This window comes from Vanessa atalanta, chromosome 19 (assembly GCF_905147765.1).
Source record: "Vanessa atalanta chromosome 19, ilVanAtal1.2, whole genome shotgun sequence".
NCBI classification, from domain to species: domain Eukaryota; kingdom Metazoa; phylum Arthropoda; class Insecta; order Lepidoptera; family Nymphalidae; genus Vanessa; species Vanessa atalanta.
Window position 1 is genome coordinate 3,878,311 of NC_061889.1, and position 18,667 is coordinate 3,896,977.

The window sequence follows — 18,667 nt, forward strand, 5'->3', positions numbered from 1 at the left end:
TAAATAATTTAAAACTTATATTCAACTTTCTCATGATGAAAATTCATAAATAAAAAAATTTCGTTTCAAATGTTTTAAAATAAAATTATGGACAAGAATATACAATATTGGTATTTCGAGACGTGACGTGACAAGCGTCATTTTTTGAAATATCATATAATTAAACTAGATACTTAACATCGCTTCAACTGAGAATGGAATAATCATTTTTTTCAATACTAGAATCTGATAATATATCAGATATCATTTTTATAAAGACTTGTTACGTTTAATAAAAAAGAATCGCAAACATCTGATCTGCCGGCTAGATTGGTAAGTTTGAATAAACTGGATTAATTCGCACCGACATTTTTTGATACAATCAGAAGTAAAAAAACATTAAAGTATAAGTTTAGAATATACATATATGTAGATACATCTTAATTCATTAAATCGTAACTCATAATATTTGTAGGCTATGCCGAAAAAATATAATAGAAATTCAATACACCAATTATGATAATTTTATTAAAGGATACATGCATCAAAGAAAGATATCTACTTAATTATGTCGGTTTTTGATATGTCACTTTCGAATTCCTCGTCGAGTTTCGAACATGTTCTCACAAAATAAGTCTATAATTTCACACTTGCTTATCGACTTACGATAAACTTACGTGATACCTTTGGCCGTATGTTTGAAAAATAAAAAACTTAGAACCTTTCTCGTCGCAGGCCGTATCGACCATATGTGATCGAAAACAAGCTTGGATCACTGCATTGGCTTCACTAATTTACACCTAACTTTAGTACTAGTATAACAGTATTTTCAATACCTCCACATATTTACGATGCAATTCTTGAATTTACGATTTTAATTATAAAGCCATTTAATATTTAGACCGGAATTTCTCTGTAGCTTCGATAGTGACGTTGTATTTAAAGCGTTTATTTTTACACAAATCTTCTTTACATAGTATAAAACAAAGTCGCTTTCTCTGTCCCTATGTCCCTTGGTACGCTTAAATCTTTAAAACTACGCAACGGATTTTGATGCGGTTTTTTTTAATAGATAAGAGTGATTCGAGAGGAAGGTTTTTGTATTAAATACATAGATAATATAGTTAAGTAACACTGATAATTTTAAAAGTTTCTAATGTGATGTCGTAAATTTATACATTTTTTGCGCTTACATTGCAAACGCTGGCTGAAAACCCTACGAGATAGATCAAAATAATGTACAACAGCATTGTACACCTTAAATAGATTTTGAAAAATGTCCGCGATCTCTTAGGGCTATCCCACAATAACCATTTTTTATACTTTTTACGAGAAAAAATGGCTTATATTCGAAGCAATTTTAAGAAATTTAGCATTAATCCTTATCCAATTAGGTACCTTAAATACATTGTTTATTTAATATAGATCAATATGACCTTTTACAGCATGTAATTTAAATGTATATTTTCGAAGATATTACAGATATAATACGCAGGGACATAGCGGTTTGTATTGTCTAATGACTGAAAAAACTAAATTTTTTAGTATATTTAGTGTCAGTCACCCGTGCGAAGCCGGGGCGGGTCGCTAGAATTCATATAATTGTCTTTAACTGACATGACTGTATTTTTAGATGTTGAAAAAGAGTAACTACAGATTTTCTCGCCAGTACTTCGTGGTAGAATCTACATTCCAAACCGGTGGTTGCTTCACTTAACATAGTTTGTTAAATGACGATTCAACAGTGCTTGTAAAAGCCTACTTGAATAAAGTATATTTTTATTTCATGACACGGAAATCGCTTTTACCACGAAGTCCCTCTGACCAGGTCTTCTATAACTAATAATGAAAGCTGTATCCAAATCAGCTGGATAAACGAGACTAAAAGTAAATATAAAATTATATAATTAAACAATACTATATATGAGCGAATAGCGCCTGGTAATTGGCCCTTCGCTAAAGTATTGGGGTCAAATTATATCTCACACGTGTACGAGTCACATAAATTTCGTCATATTATCCTTCATCAATAAGGCAAAAATACAATTTACTTAAATAAAACCTAAACCAGAAAAACACAAATTTAGATTGAAAACTTAATACTCAATATTTTATTGCATACTACGATATGAACCACGGCGAAAATCTTATATTAACGATAGTTTCAACCTTGTTGACCGGACATTGATACCCTCCGTTCCTATGTAATTTTATGAGTATACCATAATTTTGAATATATATTATAATTATACAATATCTCTACACATTATAAAACAAATTCGCTTCCTGCCGTATACGCTTAGATCTTTTAAACTAGGCAACGGATTTTAAAGCAGTTTCATCAATAATCAGAGTGATTTAAGAGGAAAGTTTATTTGTATAATACATACATTTTATATTAAAGAAAAACTGAGAATTTCAATTTTCGATTTTAGCCGGAGAAAAAAAGGAATGTTTTTTTTTTATATTCGTTATTCAATCTAACTAGTATATTTTCCTCTCCAATTTATAGCTTCTGTTATTTATAGCTAAAGCTTGCGATCGAACCTGCGACTTTCACATCGATAGGTGACCCGTATACCGAAACACCGACTAAGTACTATATCAATAAAACGTATACACACGCCTTATAAGGCAAAAACTTAATAGGTAATTTATTACTTTTCAATTATAGTTTGCCGCAATAAGATAGAATTGAACAAACGATGATGTGGCAATATAAGATAATTAAATTTTAATACATAAAAACTTTTTAATAGCAACTATTATTACTAACATTGCTATTATTTCATATACCAAATCGAAAACTGGTATTAGTACATTTTATACTTACAAACACATTGCTTAATATATTGTTTAAATCAGTTTCAAAAACGTATAAATATATTTGAATAATATTTAACTCAAAGAATGTTGAACGAGCTTAGTGTTATCGCAGATTACAAATATTTCAACGTAAAATATAACTACGAGAGGGAAGCGAATTGATAAGTAAAGAGTTAATTTTAATAAGGACAAGATAAAAAATGATATAACATTTATTAGCTTTTACTTAGTATGGTGAAATGTTGTTATAAGAAATACAGATACTAATATATTTTACGTCCAAAACGTGTAAATGTAAAGACCGAAAAGAAACATTTATATAGCGAAACACTACATAACTAAACAAATAATGACTAATTTAATTTCAAGTAAGTATAATGTTATGTTGTAAAAGGAACCACTGCGCTGAAATAGATTTACAGAATAGTGTACTACAATTCATTAGTGTTTTTCGGATTTATTTATGCCAAGCGAAGCACTTGGAAGCTAAAGCTTAAGAACATATAATACTAAATGCATACATCCAGGCGTGTTGGAAAAGCTATACTTTAAAGTATATAGATATCACATTAACAAATTGAAAAGGTATATTTCATTTCATTATTTTAATACATATAATGCCCTTTCACTCCGCTACCCAAATTGCAAATAACCACTCGAACATAATTTTATCAGTGACTTAAGATCACGAGCCCGAAGCTCGTAAAACCATTATTTTTCACTTAACCCAGCACTGATCTAGTCTAGATAAACTAACAAGCCCGTGATCAAGTACTTGCTATAACGGATCATAATAAATCTGTATCTTAATGATATATTTCATATTTATGTATTTATAACTCGCACGGCTATTTGCCGAATATCTTTTTCAAATTATATTAATAGTAATTTCACAGGTTTATTGTAAAAACCATGTCATATTAGTTTAAAATTACAATTACACGCACGATGTCAACATATTATACAATTATTATGTAAGTAGGATCCCGCATTTTAAACGTCCTGTTAAGCTACAAACGATACGGAATGTAGATTCTACCGAGATGAACCGGCAAGAATCAATAGTTACACTAGACAAAGATATGATAAATAATTAAATACAATATCCTTTATATATTCTGAGTGAAATTAAACAATTCCTTACTAATTGAGTTAATATTTATTGCTGAATAAAATTTAAATTGAGTATAACTTTGCAATAAATTTCAAAAGTCTTATAAAAGTTACAGCAGGATTTCAACTCATGAATAAATGAACTCTCTCCGACATCGCTAATGTCAAGGTCGCTATAAACGTTTATTGTAAATGCGCTTCCAAGCGTTCCTTGCGTCTGTGATTACATTGGCTCTCTCAACCTTTACACCGGAAATCCAAAACACAAAGCAGCGTTACTTGGCGGTATATCTAGTGAACGTTGTGTTTTATCACCCGGACGAACATTCATAGATCTCTACTTACAGCTTAATTTAAAGCATATGAACTGGGTTTATTTCTTTTATAAAACATGGACTTATAATTATTAAAAAGCAGTTAAGATAACTCATACACAATTAACAAATAATAAATCTTTCGAAACTTTAAAATTAAATAACACAAACAAAAAATATATATATATTCGCGATCTATTTCTTAATTTGGGTTGTCAAGTTTCTTCCAGATGGGCGACCAATAATAAAGTCACTCTTATTTGTAAAATTCTGTTAATCCTGCGTCATGATTTGTATATTCGTGCGTACAAACAAATAACTCCATCATAAAATGTGTATCGGTTAACGTAATAAATTAACTTACATAACAATAGATTTATTGATTTATCGTATCTGTTAAATATTCATTTAACATATCTGTTTTATATAAACTATTTTGAAATAGGAAACAAATGTCTACGATTTTGCAAAAGTTATTTCATTTACAGTTCATTACATTTACAACACTTTTTGTAAACTTAATTATCTTCATCTATGTTGGTATGTGTTAATCTAAACATAGTATACAATTTGAAACATTTTGAGCAAACTTATTGAGTAATACTCTATACACTCTATTTGATGGTAACAACATAATATTTTATACAAAATTTTATAGAACTTTTAGTCAAACATTAAACCAAAAATTTTATTATTTCAATGGTAATGGTAAATATTTAACAGTAATGGGATTTTTATTATTCGAAATAAATAATCGCGTCAGTGTTTCAGTATTAAGATACTTCAAAACTTCTCAAGCTAGGACTTCAATGACCTGCGTCGCTTGTAGCATACGATCCTTCGTAAGCTGGATGTTTGAAAAAAATCACGAAATTTCCGTTCCCTAAAAATTTACAAAAATCATTCATGGTTAATAAGAAATATTATAATCATTAAGTTTCCCTTACCCACTAGTAAATTCCCATGCTTTCCCAGGCGTGATTAAACCGGTTTGTTACACTTGATCCATAATAATGATCACTGTAGCTATTCGCATAATAAATCGACGAGTTTAATTCAATAGTCTGACTGTTTCGCAATGCAATCAATGAAATCAAATATTTTATGGTTATAATATTAAAAGTTCGAAGCGCTTTCGCAGTTTGAGTTCGTTTATTCATTTTTTTCACAGGATGTACGAACGATAATCGAAATATAAATGAGACTTTTTATAAAAATAATTAATATCGTTCAAGTAAAAAAACGATCAGTCTGTTCAAAATTTAGTAGTATATAATATCTAAAGGTTGCTTACAAGTGGACTAACAAACAAACTTATGCAAACTACGATGCAACTGTAATACGGATAGGCAGATACATAAGAATGAAGATGTATTTAGGCACAGGTAGGTTTCCTAACGACTTTATCCTTTACATTCAGTTAAAGAAGTCGAGATGAATTATAAACGCAAGCAGATAAAAACTCATTAACGCTTGCCCCGGTTTGAACCCGCAATCATAATTTAAGATAAGTTCGGCTTCAAAAGTTGATATATATAACAAAATATAAGTGTATATAAAATCTCATGGCTTCAAAGGTGTGCGGTTGTATGCAAAAATAAACTAGCCATCTATATCTAACTTCATAACTATATCGAATTGATAATGTTGCAACTTTTCGTACACATGGTTCTTACACACGCATAAAAAGTATTAACTCATATTACCGAATTTATAAGTCACAGCGAGTTATCAATTCGGTAATATGACGAAGTATTACTTTATGTCATAGCTTTTACACAACAAACTAAAAAAAATGTAAAAAATAAAATCAAGGCATTTTGTATCGTCATTAGTGTATCGACCGAGAAGAACCGACCAGTAACTATATAATATTATCTCCTGTGTTAAGTATTACTGTGTCTAAATAAGTGTAACAAATGAGAAGTTTGACCGGTTTGAAAATTAAAATAATAATTGCTGTTTGAGTAGAACTCGTTTCAATGCCACGTTGACACCTTAATAGAGCATGATATTACAATTAAAGCTATGTTAATGAAACATTTATAGACGTGTTTAAAACTAGCTGGTTCCCATTATAAACAGATTAATTTTATTAAAACTCGTTATACTTATGAAGACTAAACATCTCAGTAATTTTTTCTCTTCCGACTTTTTTTTTTTTTGACAAGCTCTGTTGCTATTCATTAAAAACAAGGTATATAAGAAACATGCTACTCTGCTGTTTTATGTATATTTTCCTCAAACTTTCCAATAATGATTGTTGCCGAATTTCAAAACTAGACGTACACTAGCCAACAGAAATAAACGTAGAAAATAAACACATTATCGACGATATAAGAAATCGGATGTAAGTATAATTATGATCCAAGATTATGTATAATATTAAGAAAGAAATAATATTAGGTACTTCGTGTAATCAATACATCCTTCCTTAAGTATATCATTTACCAATAAATTGATTTAAATCTCGTGTTCAAAAACAATAAATAAATAGGTAAGGCATATTATTCTGTACAAGATTATTTTAATGATAAAAGAGCTTAAGTTAGTATTTGTTTTTCTTTATAAAGGATATATATATTTAATAGTACATATATGATTAATTTAAAAAAGTCCGTACCATATCATAAAATTAAATTTATCTTTTAAAATGTTTTATTACAAAAGTATATTTGAACAAAGAATCTCTTTGAATTTATTTTTCTAAAACAGGAACCATATGAAACAAAAGAAAATGTTATTCATACTTGTTGAGTACAACGAAGTCTCCAATATAATGATTCGAATATTGTAATATTAACCGTAACTGCTGTGGGAACTGAATTTAATGTCATTGTGATACATATTTTGACAGCAACGCATGCACCGTTATACAATTCGCTTCAGGGTTATATAAATGTTTAACAAAAAAACTAATTCGAGTAATACTCTGAGAAGGTAAATTTTAAACGAAATTAGAGCCTATAAAAATCTCATTCCGGATAGTTTGCCCTTACGGAATGCTTTTTTTCTTTACTGGGAACAAACAGGAAGAAATTTTCGAAATCACTTCATAAATTATAAAGATTCGAGGTAACAATTATAAAGATAAAGCAGAACAACCGAATTGGGAACCTCGTGTTTTTTTTTGTAGACTAGAAATGCACTCAAAATAATATCTGTAACTATTTTATAATATTTTAAGTGAAATGATCAGAGATGGTCCAGTAAAAACGGAACGAGTAAAGAATGTCAATCGCCGGTCAAAACCATGAAATTGTCGTGTTCTTCATTTTTGTTTATTATATATCACCTGCTCGGCAGTGAAGAAGTTTTGAAGGGAAATTTGCCACATGTGAATCTACTAAACCATATTGGAGCAGCGATGTAGAATAAGCTCCTAACCTCCTAACAGAGGCCTAAGCGGTGTTGCTACTAAATTCTACTAGCATGTACCTGATAGTAAAAAAAAATCATGTGTTCTTTAAATAGTGTTCGATACTTATAGAAAATTCATGTCTGTCTTTTGCATTTAAAATATAAACTTATATAACTTCAAATTCAATCAAGTAACAACTCTTCGACCAAAATCTCGAAAAGACTTAAAAATCGTAAAATATTCAGCGGTCCGTTAACAGAATAACCAGGCCTCGCACAAAAAAAAATCAAGATATAAGATAAGACAAGAAATTAAAAAGTTTAATTAATGTTAATGAGAATAAATTCAAACTCTACAAACGATTGAATCAAATAGAACGTTCACATATTTTCATGATCTTCGATAATTAAAAACAAGTGAAGTAACATCGCATGTGCTAACACAAGGTAAAGACGTTCTCTTATATTAAGTAAAAGCATTTGATAATGCTTTGTAGCAATAATAAAAGAACACAACGAGTGAACCAACAAACAGTTAATAAACGGATAAATAAGAAAGCAAGAAATTCAAATATATACTTTCACACTCGCCATTAGTCTTACTTAATACATGGAAAACAAACACTCCATCTAATGCATCTCTCACACAATAACAGTCCACAATTAGACGTTTCACACATTTCGAGATTAACTGGTAGATGCCACTAGAATCGAAGTGGTTTGATGACACGTTTGTGGAACGGAATACAATGTTGACTTGGAATTTGAAAAGTAAACATGTTATATTGAGTTGGAAATGTTTTGAGTGTTATTGGTTTAGTTTTTAGTGACACACTTGACTGAATAAGATATGATATAATTTATTTAAAAGCGTGTAACAACACGTATATTATCAAAATAATATATAACCGACTGAATGATTAAGTAAATAATCAAAGTAAAGTTAAAATAGCAGGATTTACTTGAACCACTGCTTTTTTAAATTAAATTTAAATTTTTAAATTTATTGGACAACACCACATACATTACTCTGATCCCAATGTAAGTAGCTAAAGCACTTGTGTTATGGAAATCAGAAGTAACGACGGTACCACAAACACCCAGACCCAAGACAATGTAGAAAACTAATGAACTTTTTCTACATCGACTCGGCCGGGAATCGAACCCGGGACCTCAGAGTGGCGTACCCATGAAAACCGGTGTACACACTACTCGACCACGGAGGTCGTCAGACCTCTGACCAACGCGTTCCCTCCTCTTGAGAAAATTTGTTCCTTATTCCATCACGAAGACAGTTTGAAGGAAACACATGTGCTAGATTTTTATCCGTCACGTGTGATTTTACATACGATTATTGTCTTCATTGCCAAAAAATCGGATGATTTGCACACTCGAATTAAGCACATGAAAATTCAGTAGTACCTACCTGACCCGGCTTTGAACGTTTACGTGTTCTATGAACTGCCTAGTTTTTTGCTTAGTATTTAACTTTAAAAAATGTATTTACTATACTAAAACATTTTTTAAAGCTATGTATAATACTGGTTATTGTAGACAATGCGTTGAATCTATTCGATGTAAAATTAAATAATAATAAAAGTGACTCATTAACTACTATATCGGTATGTCCTATTTCCGTATAAACACAACGCGGTCCTATGCTCGGTCTCCGGTAAGAATCTGATACGCACTTATCGAATTACAAAGCCGCACACTGTCTTTGATTCAAGACATAAATAAAAAGCATACAATAAATCTTTTGAAACAACTAAAATACTTCAAAACTAATAAGTCAAAAAAAACGATCGTTATTACGAAGGAATTCATCTAAATTGATAAAGTTTACCGCCAAAGGCAAATCGACATCCGTTCCAAACTGTGTTATTATATTAATCTAATGAAACATTTATTACTCAAATTTTCATTTCCTAACTAGGAATAACTATTGTTATAAATCTAACAGAATAATAACATAACATGGTTAATTTAATAATAGGCGCCAATTACGCATACGTCTAATAATTGCTATTGCGTAACTGAATTTTAGGAAGTCGCAAAAGGTGAAAATTAGAAAAAGATTAATTAACGATTTCTTTTTTTTTATTTAACATAAGTTGCAGGCTGGTCAATAGACCATCTTATGTTACACTGTCAAACGTAGACATCTGACCTCTTGTATCGACAATACGCTACCAATAATATATTATGACCATTGATCTCATAGTTTTACCGTATCACCCTTCCAACCAGGACACACCAATACTAAGTTATTGTTTATACCCGTAGAGCTCTAACACCAAGCAGTTCAACAATTTGTACTTAAGTAGGTACAGTGAATAACTGAAACAAATATCTTACAAAAATCCTCATAAACCATAAGACCATATCCTAGTCTTAAATAAATCTCTCCAAGTCTATACTTACAAGTAATTACTAGGAAGCGGTAAGTAATTACCTCTTAAGGAAATTACGTCGCCTAACAATACTTACCTGAGCAACCGTAAGTCACGAATGAAAGTGGTCGGCCTATCTGTAGTGACCCGCGCAATCATTATCTTGAAATAATCAGTGAACATATAATAGGCGATCAAAAGCCACTGGGTTAAAGCATTGTACATTAAAATAATACCTATGCGAGGAATAATACGTGGTCAGAGGTTAATACATAAATTGAAACAGACCTCATCCTAATATACCTTACCTTACTTATCGTTTGAAAACTAACACCGAGTATTGCCAACATGATAAATCTTTACTAATATTATAAATTAAAAAGTAACTGTCTGTCTACTGCTCTTTCAAACAATTAAACCGAGTTTAATGCAATTTGATACGAAGCAAGCTTGAACTCCAAGGAAGAATATAGGCTTACTTACTATACTTTTTATGCTCAACACCTAACGACCTAGCTCTAAATCGCCGCGGGCGACGACTAGAATTTTATAAGGTTCATAGTACATTATACTGATTTACTGCGCGAAATTTGTAGGAAAATCTTGAATTAATGTAATATTAATTACAAGATAATATTTCCGTGATTCCATTCGGATAAAAATCTCATTATTATCATTACAGTTAATTATCACCGACGTACATGTTCATCGCAAAATCAATGAGTTCAAGTTTAAAGCACAAGAGGAAAACATAATGAATCATTCGGTTTGAATTGGAAGATGCGGTGTAAGGAATTTCTTTCATTGCTTTGTGTCTACTTAATCATACTGTGATTTCTGACAGATTGGTTTTTTTTTTCGAAAAATACATAAAAATATTTGTATGTTTACTTTTGTATTACATACTTACAGTTCAAATCGAAGTAAATACGTATTAGATATACATACATTTTTGAAAACTTGTTTGAACATAAAAAATACAACACAAGAGAAATATTTGGAGGCAGCAATGAGTCTTCTTTATAAATGATCATGAATTATTTAAACAAAATATATATTTTTTAACAATGACATAATCCTCATGTAGAATTCATTTTCTCAGCAGTAACGGTTGTAACGGTGTTTCCGTCAGCCACTAGGTCATTGCAGCTTTTGAATCTTGCATTAAATACCATAGGAAGTCGTGATTTTTTAAAGTTTTATGAATGAAATGAAAAACCGGATACATCAATATGATGATCATGCGTAGTGATGAATCAGTTTATAGTTATTGCGATGGGCGGACGTCCGCTGCACTACTTATATGGTAACGCACATACATACATATCTTGTTAAACCAAGTATGGTTCATATTTAATGAATCTTATTTATAACTTTTTTAACTAGCGTTCGCCCATTGATAGAAATTCAACGTAATTCATTGATAATTAAAATAAATAATCATAGAAAACCTTTTAAATTTTTTAAATTAGATAGAAATGTGACTGTTTATCTTGGGAAAATTATTCGTATGGCAATAAAAATAACAGGGAAATGTCGAAAACCGTTAACGTAGCGTGGAAGCGTTATTGGGTTATACTACAGATTTAATTCTAACTCGTAACATAATATACAATTTATATCTTCTACTCTCCTTGTGAATTATGAACTCTAAGTATGCAATCTGAGATACATGCGCGCAACATGTTCAATATTTTATCTTAATATGCTTAAATGTAGATATTATATAGTGCATTCGAAAAAAATATTACTTAATACCTAATTCAGTCATGTATAATAATTACCGGTCACATAAAAAAAAATTTAAGAAGACAAGTAATTGCGGAAGATGCTTAGATAAATTACGAGTCGTTTCATTAACATTTTTAGAGTTCCGTCAAAACTAGAGTAAAAAAGGAACACGTTTATGGTTAAACTTCGGTTTTTGTTCGTCTTTGGCGAGGTCAGCTATTTCAGTATTGCAAAATATATTAAAATTTATGGTATCATCTGATATGCTATGCTTAAAATGCTTTGTTGTTTTAGTTTAAACTTCGTAATATATGACAATATCGATATAAAATAAACGTTTCCCTGTTTCATGTGCTGAATTTTCTCATGTATTCGTTTTTTTAATCTCATAATATAATTTAACAATATTAGTAATCTAGTTACTTAATATAGATCCCTATCTCTTGCCTCTATAAGAACCAACTACGAAACTGAATCAAAATAATACAAAAAAAAAACATCAAAGGCCACTACTATGAAGATTTGTTAACTTAAAGGTGAAAAAAAAACTGTATGAATTATTTATCTATTATGTATGTATGATAACAAGTCGAAAATGTTATAGCAATTAGATTTAAGTGAATAATTTCTAACGGTGCGGGCTGTTCATAGCTCGCACTTCTTTAATAGTATTATTAAGTACACTAATAATAATCAACGCCTCTCTTAAATGGCAATTCAATAATTCATAAATAATTTTCAATTGCTTAGCTAGTAAAAGTTTTTGAATATTTAAAAAAAACATAAATAACAAGCATTCAATCTGGTCTCGAATTGGTTTGGTTATTTTTAAGGTTTGCCTAAATCGAAAATTCCCATTGAACCAGTTGTTGAAGCCTATTAAGAGTAAAAATTAAAAGACCTTTGGTAAATAAAGACCGAAAAATTGTTTAGATTTTAATGCACATAATATACACAATAAAACTATACACCTTCACAGTTTTTTAAATATTTTATAACACATCAAAGACAAAAATGGTATTATTATTAAAAATTTAGTATTTCAATAATAATAAAATTAAAAAATTGCCTCACATAAATACATAATTGCAAATTTGATGAAAGGATATCGTGACGAATACTGCTGAGCGTCCGTCACAGAGGGCGCACGCGCATACCGGAAAAGGGTCTCAGACTATTGAACTTTCGGCCGACGCAAAGGCAGCATCGTATTATAGCGCTGATTTTAACGACCTAAATGTTCATGACAGATATATTTTAAACAATATTAGCAATGTAAAAAAAAAAGATTAAAAATCAAACTTATTTATTTCTCTTAAAACATAAGACAAACGAATTAAAAATATATGAACATAAAAAAATGTTAAAAGCTTTAAAAAAAATAGAGTACGAGTAATAATATGTGTAATTAGAACTATTTTGGTTATTTTCATAAATTAAAGATATCACAGATACGTAACGAAGATAAACTTGTAGACATAACATTCAAGGTTGTTATAAGCTAAATTTTAAACAAACGACGTTCAGGGAAGTGGAAACGGTTTTGTTACACGCGGCATCCTGCATTACGCAAGGCGTTTTAATAAAGTAATTAATATGAAAATCTTTCGTCTCGCTCTAAGAAATGTTACGACAAAATTAACTTGACTACGTTCTTCGAAGTTTATTCACTTAATCCGAAACTAAATTTGAGTATCGGTCTCGATAAGATTAGATAACGTTTACTATGAAATTTTGACTGAGATATTTATTATGTATGTTTGGTATTACTAAGCAATTAAAAAGCAGCGAAAATAGAAATTATTATCCATAAACCGTACTTTATGCGACGGTAATTTTTTAATTTATGTGATACTAATGATAATTTTATGTTGCGACAATTTTCTAACTAAAAACAATCGTAAAACTTAACTGTTACGGTCAACTTGCATATTTAAACTAAATAATGTCATGGGAAAATATATTTTTTTCATTATAAAACAGTAGGCACGGCAGTTTACCATGGGAAGATAGCTTATTAAAAATATAGTATGTTTCTTTAATAGTGACCTATCATTTCTTTAGTTTAAACATTTAGAAACTGTTTTAAACATTCCCAGTCAAATGGAATAATTTTTATTTAGCGAACATAGAATGTCTTATGATATTTTTTTATTCGTCAAGAATATATTAACGAAATATCTATTCCACTACTAACATTTGCTATGTATGTGTACATAAGCAGTCAGATCTCATCTCATCAACATCTCACAGCGCTAGGCGGTCCTTATACTGTTGCGATTACAGAATCTGATTGTTATGGTCGTGTTTACCACATCCAGTACTTTAGTCTATATGTTAACAAAAGTATTTAATTCAAAGTAAGTAATAATTTATAATTATTATATATATTTATTGCCAATTAAAAATAGGTTTATTAATATTATTATTATGCTCTAATGATTTTAATTTTCAGCTTGATTTGCATAAATTAAGAGTTATCTCCTTCTGAAGGAAGGAAGGTAAGGAAATAAGACGTGTTAATTTCACGAGCCGAGGTGGCCAAGTTAGAACGCGTACATCTTAACCGATGAAACCCAAGCAAGCACCACTGAATTTTCATGCGCTTAATTTGTATTTATAATTCATCTCGTGCTCGGCGATGAAGGAAAACATCGTGAGCCTGCCACATGTGAATCCACCAACCCGCATTGTAGCAGCGTGGTGGAATATACTTCAAAGGGAGAGGAGGCCTAAGCACAGCAGTGGGAAATTTATAGGCTGAACATGTTGTATCTCCTTCACGCTACTTCTATATTCTGATCTAAAGAGAAAATTTCCGCTTTGGACAACAATTACAAATCGAGATATTCAATTTATTAAGCGAAACGAACATTAAACAACTTACAAGTGTGATTTAATGGCAGGCGCGTTGAAAGGGTAATAATGTTAACTTTCCATGGGAGTACAAACTATATTATTTAAACATCAGTTTAAAATAAAGATAGAAATAATATATAGCTATTCATTTAAATAGCAATAAATTCGGTATAAAAGGCTCGTTTGGTGCATTTGACAGTTACAAGTGACATGTTTGTGTTACAGTTTGATTTAAAAGATGGCAACACTTAATAAAAAAAACTTCTCCACTTCGTTCAAATAATATACAATCAGATAAAAATGAAACATCGTAGTGAATAGAGCCACTCGGATCGTATACTCGAATCTGACAAGTAAGAGTGTTCTGAATAATATCATTTCCTTTTCTGTTCAGACAAGGAGGAAAGTTGTAGCAAATCTAATACTAGAGATCACAATACTTTGCGAACATCGTGACAGAGGTCAAGGTGCGGATACAAATAGCCGACGCAAAGCGCGGGAGGCCGAGAAATTTATTCTGTACTCACTGAAAGCCCTTTGTTGAAGTTATTTTAATGGGGTTAACATTATTTGTTTTGGTTGCAATGTTTACAAAACTTTTTTGTCATATTTTTTATTTAGAAATGAACACTATATAATAATACTAATAGTAATATATCCTAATAGAAAAAAAAGAGTCACCAAAATTGGTTGGCGTGTTATTGAGTTATTCGTCCATTAGTCGCAAATTTAAGACTTATTGGTTTTCTTATATATGCCACCATCAGAACTGGACCAAATTGAAATGGCACCACACGGGAAGCACTAGCTTTCAAATAATAAAAAAAGAATCATCAAAATCGGTTTAACCAGTCGAAAGTTCTGAGGTAACAAACATAAAAAAAATACAGACGAATTGAGAGCCTCCTCCTTTTTGAAGTTGGTTAAAAAGTCCCCTGTGGCTTGCTCGCGTTTTAAAGGTTGGTTGCTAGGCATAAATAAGCCTATGTTCTTCCTTGGAGCTTAAACTTGCTTCATAATAAATTTTATCAAATTTGGTTTACTTGTTTGGCTGTGAGCAACAGACAGACAGAGTTAATTTCGCATTTATAATATTAATATCGACGTTTACATTTGTGATAATAATATTCTTTATATTAAAGCCAGGGTTAAACTAACTATTGTTTCATTAAAGTCCATCCTGTAATTTCAATAGACGCATATGCAAACAGGCAAACATTATTTTTAATTAGCTTAATAGCTGTGTAATATTCATGTAATATTTTTCAAAACAATCTCATACATTATAGGCACATTATTAAGACATGTATGTATGTATGGTATGTATATATTTGCTTGTAACATAGTGTGTAGTAACTACTACTACTACTACTTTTAAAACCTGTCCATAAACTAATGAGATTACTATGATAAATGTTACCTAGTTTTATATTACCAAACAATCTGATCGAATGTAGTAAATATAATATATATTAAGATTAATATCATATTACAGCACTGCATTCCATGCATTGATATATAAACATTAATTTTATTTGGTTGTAATATATATATTATAAAAAGCATATTTTTTTTAATTTAATAAATTGAAAAACAATACAACACTTGACGGTATGTGACGTTGTTTGAAAAATCCGATTCAAACAATATCGATTGAATTGTCAAGAAAAAATAAAAGAAATGAACTTTAGTTTTTAATCGTATATCGTAAGAATAATGCACTCGTAACAAATAAAGTTCAGGCTTTTCTAATTTACGGAAGATCGTGAGAGAAACTAAACATTGGTATTAAACGGACGCAAGCGTATTTATTTTAATATCGATTGATTGTTATTTATTTAATATTTAAAAATGTATATATTCATAAACTATCAACAAAGTTTTAGTATAACCTTCATAGCGGAGATAAGCAGTAGTATAGATTTAAAAGTGAACGGAAATCTCGAGTTCCAGTTTTGAACATTTCGCACACAATGCCGGTCCCACTTGCAAGCGTCGATTCGCAATTAATAAATGCTTTGACCCAGTCTTGTGCATATTGAAACTGTCGATTCATTCTTGTAGGCGTTAATTAATCAAATCAAATTTGCAAAAGCTTTTACGATCTGTTTCTTATATTGATAAATATGCATAAATTTTTAACAGATACACAACCACATTCCTTCGGATTTTAATTTAATACCATTACCATATAATCCTATAATAAACGTGTGATATTTAAAAAAAAAAGTAGTTATAAGACAAAGGTGCAAACGTTTGTCACGATTTTGGCGCTCATGCACTTTTAGGTCACGCTTGTTGTCATTGAATCGCCCAAACGATACCTACGCGATAACCTTTATTTACTTATTGGAAATTTAAAACATTTACATTAAAGCCTTTTTATTATTAAATTACAATAGAAAATAAAAAATTTAAAACGAACTGAATCTTGAAATTGCAACTGTAAATATATGCAAAATTAAAAATAAAACTACCGATACTATAAAGTTCGAGGTAAGTTTTAGAAATAATAATGCTTACCATATATCAAATCCGGAGTCGAGTCACATGAATTAAGAAAATAGGTATTCCAACGAACAGGTACGGATCAACGAAACAATTTCGTTTTGTGATCAGTTAAACTTAGTAGGCAAATAAGCACATGCACTAAACCATAGCTCACATTCCACTACACTTAATGAACACTGAACCTGCAAATTCCACAGCACAGGAAGAGCTACACACGTTTCCTCAGATACTGTTAAGACAACAACTTAACAGTGTGAAGTAATGTCACCTTAGGATTCGCAATGCGAAATATGGACGGTCTATAAGGCACTGGCCGTTTAAAAACGACTGTTAAACCGACATTACCGGTCGTAAACGTTCCAAATTCGTTTCGAATAGTCGATTTACAAAATATAACAGCGCGAAGTTAAAACCCACGAGTGAGCTGCGCGGGCAGCGCGAGCAAACTGAGGCGCCACAGAGCGCGATTATGTGACGCATCTAACTGAACGGTGTGGACTTCAAACTTTTATACTTACAATTTAAAAACTACCGCGCTCTAACACGACTCAACTGAGGTGAACGTGCATTTAAATCGGTAGGATTACTAAATTGCGAATAAGCTCACAGATACATACATGGACAAGTCACCTGGGCAAGGCTTTCAAGAAATGGCAATCATGCATGTACGCAATGATTACGCAGGTTTAATCGAATCGATTGACGGATCCTGTTGATATTGACCGCAGGAGATAGCATAATAACAAAATTAACCACATATTTACTAACGACGAAACATTTGTGCCTACTTAAAATACACTTAGCGCATTCTTCTTATACAATATCACGATAATTGTATAAAATTACATTATTTAAATTAAACCGATCATACATTAACTTATTGTTAAAAGTATTATTAATTGTTTTTAAATATAAAAAGAAACCATCTAACTGATGTTATTTATATATCAATATATTTGTATATTTTATATTCAAGTACAATAATATTACAAATATTATCATAATTACAACAAAATATAAATTACATAAGTATTAATATCTGTTAAAACCATTAACAATACGAACAATCTAAGTTGGAAAGTCAGAAATTAGATCCAACTCACTGATGAAGTGTTTAGGAAGCGGTGAAGACGGTGGAGCTTAAACTAGAAATATGAATACACATAGTATGAATATTAATACATGTATATTTATTACAGTCTAACTTCAGACCAACTGAGTTACATTGCGCCTGTTATTTTTTTATAACTATGAATTACAACTAAATTTCATGGTGATTTCGAAATGAACATTGGCAAAATAAGGATTAAAAATATGATATTTTTGAATGTTAAGATTACGATCTCAGATATAATCTTTTTGAAAATAATTGGAAACAATAAAAACGTATTGCTGATCTAAAAATAACCAATCAAGATCAATAAAATTTAATCGAAAGTAATGATGCGAATCCAAGACCAGTTCTTCTGCATATAAATTAACACTGACCAATGGTAGGAGGGATGCAACGTTCCAAATGACTAGCTGAGCATAAACTGACATTGTTTATGGGAAATTATGTTCTAGCATTCTTTTATAAAT

The 18,667-nt window shown here is 30.5% G+C and overlaps 1 protein-coding gene across 4 annotated transcripts in view; it reads right to left on the bottom strand.

The window, feature by feature from the left end:
- Nucleotides 1–18,667, bottom strand: part of LOC125071511 — a 221,628-nt gene that overhangs the window by 170,509 nt on the left and 32,452 nt on the right. For 2 of the 4 annotated variants that reach the window (XM_047681796.1, XM_047681793.1), the window contains exon 1: nucleotides 17,099–17,518. The exons of the other annotated variants lie outside the window; for them this stretch is intronic. The gene's annotated coding sequence lies outside the window, so the exon portion shown is untranslated. Of the gene's footprint in view, nucleotides 1–17,098; nucleotides 17,519–18,667 lie in introns of those variants that run through there. 4 annotated transcript variants of the gene reach the window in all.